This window comes from Dasypus novemcinctus, chromosome 8 (assembly GCF_030445035.2).
Source record: "Dasypus novemcinctus isolate mDasNov1 chromosome 8, mDasNov1.1.hap2, whole genome shotgun sequence".
NCBI lineage: Eukaryota > Metazoa > Chordata > Mammalia > Cingulata > Dasypodidae > Dasypus > Dasypus novemcinctus.
The window spans coordinates 81257962-81265435 of record NC_080680.1 but is presented as its reverse complement, the minus strand read 5'-3'; positions in this window follow the sequence as shown (position 1 = coordinate 81265435).

The following is a 7474-nucleotide window of genomic DNA, read 5'->3' as shown; positions in this document are numbered from 1 at the left end:
ACAGCAACAGTATAAAGGACAACAGAACATAGGAGTCCTCCAACAAAAGCTAGTAGTAGGCCTACAATTACATGGCACCAGGGCCAAGGAAGGACATTAAACCAATTAGATAGGGGTCAATGCTAATTTATTTATGTGCTGTACGTGCCCATGCACATGATTTAAGGCTTGCGAAATATTATGGGAGTGCTCAGAAATATATGCAACAATGAACGTTAATGAGGGTACAGGTCCCACCTCGTGCTGCAGTGAGAATATCTAAAGCCATCCTATTTTGTAAAACTAGCTTTCGTAGTTGGGTAGTTTCTTCGTTTAGTAAGGAAATTGCTACTTTGGAGTCATTAAGGTCCTGAGCAGTGTGACTGGCTAAAGCAGTTAATGTGTTTTCTCGTGACAATTGCAGCACCATCTGGCACAAATACAGCCAATGGATAGAACCACCGGGGGTGTGTGCTTTACTCTATATCTAGCCTTGATCATTTCCCAATTACTAGGAGTATGGGGTAATAAGTCATATCGGGTGGCGGGAATATACAACTGTTCCCCTGTGCGTGATCCAGTCCAGTTACAGGGCAAATATGGCCACCCATTTTACCCACAAGTCCATAGCCGTCCTTTAGGAGCTAGGAGTGGTGAAAGCTCTGCCGTTGGAAAAGGCTATTATTTTCTAGTTTGGTAGTAAAATTACACAACTCAGGGGGCAACCACCCCACATCATGGATTCCCACTTGTCATTCCATGTAGACGGGGCGAAGTTGATCTAGGGTGACAGCCTCGTGCATTAACCATTCTAACCCATCATATATAGCATATTTTAATAAACACCTGGGCTTATTCACCTGTTCCTTTACAAAGGAAAAAAATATGTAATTATGAATTTCATTGAAAGACAGCAGCTGGATTTCAGTCTTAAATGGAAAGGACTTATTCCAAACTTGCTGATGGGTGGTACTCTGCCCTGCCAGCAAGGTGTTCCACGCTAGCCAATTTTCAGGACTTACAGTCCATGGAAGGCTAGTAGCATCTGAGCATGGTAAGTCTGTGCAAACCCAACCTTGAGTTTGATTGTGGGCATGGGTTACTGCCGAAGCCCACGGTAGAAAGGTATTGGCTAGGGCGCTACGGGCAAAAAGAAAGATATTTATGGGGAACAAAAAAGGACAGGTCATGCTGGTCTAACTGTATACAAGCAACATTTCCATTAGTAGATAAAGTACTAGGTAGAGGAGTCTCATGAGGAGGCTTCCAATACCATACATTTTCCCCTTCTAAATTTTCTGAGTTTTCTATGGTGACATCAAAAACTAGTTTAGGCAAAAGGAGAGTCCACAAAGATACACATAGGGCCCCCGTGGGAATAGGAGACAATAGATTATTATTTTTTAAAATTAATTAATTAATTAATTTATTTTGAGGCACTGGGGCCTGGGAATTGAACCCAAGACCTCATATGTGAGAAGCCACTTGGACAGAGCAGCCGGGGCCTTGTAGCTCATCCTGACTGATTTCCCATCCTCAGCTCTCAAGATGGGATACCACTGTCAGTGATTGTTCCCTTTAATTCTGAGAGAGAATTACTGGTTAACATAATAACATCAATATAATGAAACAGGGTTCCAGCTACAGGTTTCTCCCACAGCTTTTGCCACGAGGCCGTGACAGATAAGGTTGGGCTGTGTACCCAGCCTTTGGGAAGCACCGTGAAAGTCCATTGTTGGCCTTTCCACGTGAAGGTGAATGCTGGCCGGCTTGATTTACCCAAGGAGATAATGAAGAAAGCATTAGCAAGATCTAAAACAAAGTGATAGTGACATAACTGGGTACTAATTTCTTATAATAAACCAGCAATGTTTGGGACCCCTGCATACAGTGGTGGTGTTAATTTATGTAATTCATGATGATCTACTGTCATGCACCATGTTCCATCAGGCTTTGGTGCTGGCCATTCAGGACTACTGAAGGGATTAGGGGTGGTTATTATTATTCCTTCCTTTTCTAATTCCTTAATTGTAGCAGTAATTTCCTGGTGCTGCCCCATGGCAAAAGAATCTTTCATTTATTGCCTGCGCCAAGCACATATCCCTTTCTAACTTTAACTTTTCTTCTAAGTGGCACATAGAGGTTTTTACCACTTGTTCTCCTTTGTAGCCAGCTGCAAGTTTTCTAACAGGGGCATCTATAGCCACTGCTATTTGGCAGTCTCCTTTCTTCTTATTTAAGCACAGTTGCTCTGCTCCCTGCTGTAGCACAGCCAGTATACCTGCTGGAGTTTTTAGGCATCCCCATATTGTCTCAGCAGTCCTCGCTTGTCCGGGAGGGCAGCCATCCTTCCCCACATGAACATTATAGGCCAGCCTGGGATTCCCCCTCCAATTTTCCTTTCCCTGAGCTCATGCCCACTACTGCTGTGGTCCTTCAGTCTCCTGGTTGGCTCACCAGTTGTTCCACCCCAACTCCTCAAGGGCACGGAGCCGGGATAGCCACAAGACCAAAGAATGCACCAGGCACTGGGTCAAACATAGACTTTATTTGGACTTAGGAAAAGGAGAGAGAGTCTCCAGCGGCAGCAGTCTGGAGAATGGAAATAGTGTTCTGCAAAAAGGTGGAAAAATGAGGGATATCATGAAGGTTTTAGAACAAAGACTTTCCATAGGGTATGAGAACAGAATTTCTGCTAGGGTCCCGTGATGTGTACATATGGGGTCTGGTGATGTTATCACTATGTACACAAGAAAGAATTTTCCACTCTGGGGGATTATGGTTTATGATACCATCTATATGTTCTATCCCCTCTGGGGCAGGTTGTTAACCTTTAACTTATGTCTGGGTCACATAGGTGGCTACATGCTATGGGCTTAGCCAGGGCCCTGAGTTCCCACAACATCATTGTCTTACAAGCCACACAGGCTGAACCCTGGACCTCCCATGTGGTAGACGGATGCCCTAACCACTGGGCAAAGTCCACTTCCCATCTGCCCCTTTCTTTCTGTCCTATTATAACCCTAGCCTAAGGTCTTCATTTCCTTCCTGAATTACACCACACTTATAGTAAATCATACATTTTGCTTTCCTGATTATTTTTATGTAAAATTGGGATCTTGCTGCATGCAGAGCATATTAGGTGAAAAGGGGGTGGGGAAACAAGGCTGGGGTGCAACATGAGTATTCCCACTCATCATTAAATAGTCTTCGGGAAATGAATTATAATAGTGGCATAATAATTCATTGTCGGAAGCGGACTTGGCCCAGTGGTTCGGGCGTCCGTCTACCACATGGGAGGTCTGCAGTTCAAACTCCAGGCCTCCTTGACCCGTGTGGAGCTGGCCCATGTGCAGTGCTGATGCACGCAAGAAGTGCCATGCCACGCAGGGGTGTCCCGCGCGTAGAGGAGCCCCACGTGCAAGGAGTGCGCCCCATAAGGAGAGCCGCCCAGCACGAAAGAAAGTGCAGCCTGCCTAAGAATGGCGCCGCCCACACGGAGAGCTGACACAACAAGATGACGCAACGAAAAGAAACACAGATTCCTGGGCTGCTGACAACAACAGAAGCGGACAAAGAAGACGACGCAGCAAATAGACACAGAGAACAGACAACCGGGGCAGGGGGAGAAGGAGAGAGAAATAAATAAATAAATAAATCTTAAAAAAAAAAATTCATTATCTGGGCTATCACAATTCATTTAACCATTCTCCTACTATTAAACATTTACATTTTCCCCAGTGATTGTCCTTGGCAATCCAAGTATTTTCCACCTTCAGTCCACCCTCTAAGTGGCAAATTTTGCCATGTGCCTCCTTGCTTAAACTTTCTTCGTGGCTCCCCATTGCCTGAGAGCATTAAGCTCCTTCACTTGGCACCTAGGACTCTACCTGATCTTCCTACCTTCCTAACCCTAATTCTTCCCAGCCTCAATTTGCATTTTATACTCTAGAAATGGAAACTATTTGTGATTCCCCTAAAACATTCCTCTGAGATAATTTCCCCATGCACTTCCCTGCCCTGGAACATTCTTCCCACACTTCTTTGTCTGGAAAACTCCCTCTGAGATTCAGGCCAGGGGTCATTTCCCCCCGGAAGCCCTCCTTGACCTCTGTGAACCTACCATCTCCAATATGATACTTTTTCCATATTAATGCTACTATCTCTAATTATATATTTTCTCCTTCACTGATTATAAGTTGGTTCTGTGAGGTCAAGTACGATATCTATTTAGCACCCAGCATATGGTATGGGCTAAACAAAACAAAAAATTTTAAACCAAATTGAACCTTTGGACAGCAGAGTGAGCATAACTGAAAGGAGAATGGTGTTGCACATGTTAACACTTTAGCTGAAGAGGTGATAAGAGTGAAAGTCATTAAAGTCAGGCCCTGGTTATTGATTAGGTCATCTTTCCAGAAGTTAACCCTTTTGTGTTGCAATTGTCAGCAACGGCAGACCTGAATTTCTGAAACTCTGTGTTAAAACCACCTAGGCACAAACTCTGTAAAGAAACTTGCAGGGAAAGTAGACTATGGATTACCAGGGACCAAGGAATGGCAGTTAATACCTAAATTGTACAGAGTTTCTATTTGGGGTGGTGGAAAAGTTATGGTAATGAGGGTTTTGAATATAATAAACAACACTGAATTGTATATTTGAATGTGGTTAAAAACGGAAATTTTAGGTTGTATATATGTTACCAAAATTTTTTAAAAACCTAATGGGGGAAAGTGGATAAGGCTCAAGTGATTGGGCTCCCATCTACCATATGGGAGGTTGCAGGTTCGGTTCCTGGGGCCTTCTGGGGAAAAGGTGAGCTGGCCTATGCAGCAAGCTGATACAAGATGAAGCAACAAAAAAGAGGGAGCCAAGGTGGCTCAAGCAATTGAGTGCCTCTCTCTTACGTTGGAAGGTCCCGGGATCGGTTCCCAGGGCCTCCTAAAGAGAAAGACAAGAAGAGAAGACAAGCAGACACAAAAGAATGCACAGCAAATGGACACAGATAGCAGACAGCAAGAGCAAGAGGCAAGGGAGGGGGGGAATAAATAAATATGTTTCTTTAAAAAAAACCTCATAGGACTGTACAATACAAACGGTGAACCCTAATGTAATCCATGGACTGCAGTTAATAGTATAATTAAGATAGTATTCTTTCATTAATTACAACAAAATTACTACACTAATGCAAGCTGTTAATAATAGGGGTGGTGAATGAGAACTCTGAGTTCTTTTTAAGCCCACAACTTCTCTAGTAAAAAAAAAGTGGGGGAAAAAAACAAAACAAAAAGAAACTATTGCAGAAACAGTTAAATATTAAGGAGGCCCTTGGTGACCATGTTTACTTGAGGATAATTTTTTAATAAGGAAAGAGGCAAAGAAAGAAAATGAGAGATTAAGAGAGAGATAACCAGTGGGCTGTTGATTTTACTCAAAGAAACTGTCCTATAAGGCATGGTATTAGTTGTCTTCTGCTGTGTGACAAATTACCCCAACACTTAGCAACTTAAAGCAATAAACATTTATTATACTGCCAGTTCCGGAGAGACAGGAATCTGGAGCAGCCTAGCTGGGTGGTTCTGGCTAAAGGTCTTTCATGATGCTGTGATCAAGCACGGGGCTGCAGTCTCTGGAGACTTGACTGGAGCTGAAGGATCTGCTTCCAAGCACACTCAAGTGGTTTTCAGCAGCCCTCAGTTTCTCACCTATAAAGCTGCTTAATGTGGCAGCTTGCTTCCCCTGAAACAAATGAGTGAAAGAAGAAAGCAAGCACAGGTCTTTTATAACTTTATAACTTTATAACCTAGTCTTGGGGGTGACATGTCCTTTTGCATATTCTATTGGTCATAATGTGGGCGGAGACTACCAAAGGGTGTAGATGCCTGGAAGTAGAGCCCCTTGGGCGCTATCTTGGAAGTTGGCTACCACAGGGAGTACATTTCAAGGTGTCCTACCAAAACATTCCTTAGGGCATAGGAAAATGACTATGAAATGACGTCTTATCCTCTGGCAGTCTGCATTTTACTGCAGAGGAGAAATATCCTTGGCATCTCCCAATTTATCCCTTTTGCATTAAGAACTTAATAATTATCTTACGACACCTTTTTGCCAAAACTTTTAAGTCCCTCTCATAACTCTTTGGCGTGCATTTGGGTATGCCCAGTGGTAACCTTATTCCAGGCAGGGGATCTGTACCAGGGCTGGCTAGATGGTTTGGGGAGCCTAATGTGTCAACTTTTATAAGAATCAGCCACTAAGTTAAAAATCTGCCTGAAGCAATTGTTAAGAGCTCACTCATGCATGAATGTGTACATACACATGCACATGTGCACAAACTAAAAACCACCCACATGTTCCTCAGTGAAAGCTGTTAAATAAATGATGGTCGGGAAGTGGATTTGGCCCAACAGATAGGGGGTCCGCCTACCACACGGGAGGTCCAAGGTTCAAAGTCAGGACATATGATGAGCTGGCCCACGCTCAGTGCTGATGCATGAAAGGAGTGCCGTGACACGCAGGGGTGTCCCCTGCATGGGGGAGCCCCACACACAAGGAGTGCGCCCCGTAAGGCGAGCCGCCCAGCGCGAAAGGAAATTCAACCTGCCCAGGAGTGGCACACACGGAGAGCTGACGCAGCAAGATGACGCAACAAAAGGAAACATAGATTCTGAGTGCCGCTGACAAGAATACAAGCGGACACAGAAGAAGAGAGCGAATGGACACAGAAAGCAGACAACTGGGGGAGGGAGGGGAAGGGGAGAGAAAATTTTAAAAACCTGCAACAAATAAATAAATAAATGATGGTATAGCCACGTGTGACTGGATGTTAAGATTCATTCTGTCTCTGTTTCGACTGAGACCCCAAAGGCCGAGAATACATAATAGATGCTTAGTCTCTCTACACCCCAAGGGAGGTGCTGGACCACATATGCACGGCATGCTAAGATACCATAAAACCAGATCTGCTGCACCAACCCCACCCAGCCTATAAAAGGAGGGAATGGTTTAGGAGTTATTACAGTGTTGAGGCATCCATCCCCTCCTTTCCCCTCCCCATGGGTCCCTGGGAGGAAGGAGAGATGCTTTCCCATTACCTAAAGCTATATGAGAGGAACTTTAAGGAGACCACTAGAAGATTTACATGCGCTCCCCTGGACTTTGGGGGACATGAGAGACTGGTGTTGGAAACATGCCTGAGAAGCAGAGCAGCAGGGGGCGTGGAGAGGCTGGGGTGGGCTGCCCTGGAGGAAGCTGCCCTGCCATTACACAACGCCGGATAGCAAGGGTTCAGACAGCAAGGGTTTATGTCCAGAAGGACGCAAACCAGAATATTTGCAGTGACTATCTCTGCAGAGCAGAGTGGAACTAGGAAAGCACTCTCTGATGTTTTCATCCAAATTCTTCTATATTGTCTAAAATAAGTGTTCATGTGCTACATTAAAAAAAAAAAGAAAAAGAAAGGAATGAAAATGAACATACAACAAACAATACAATA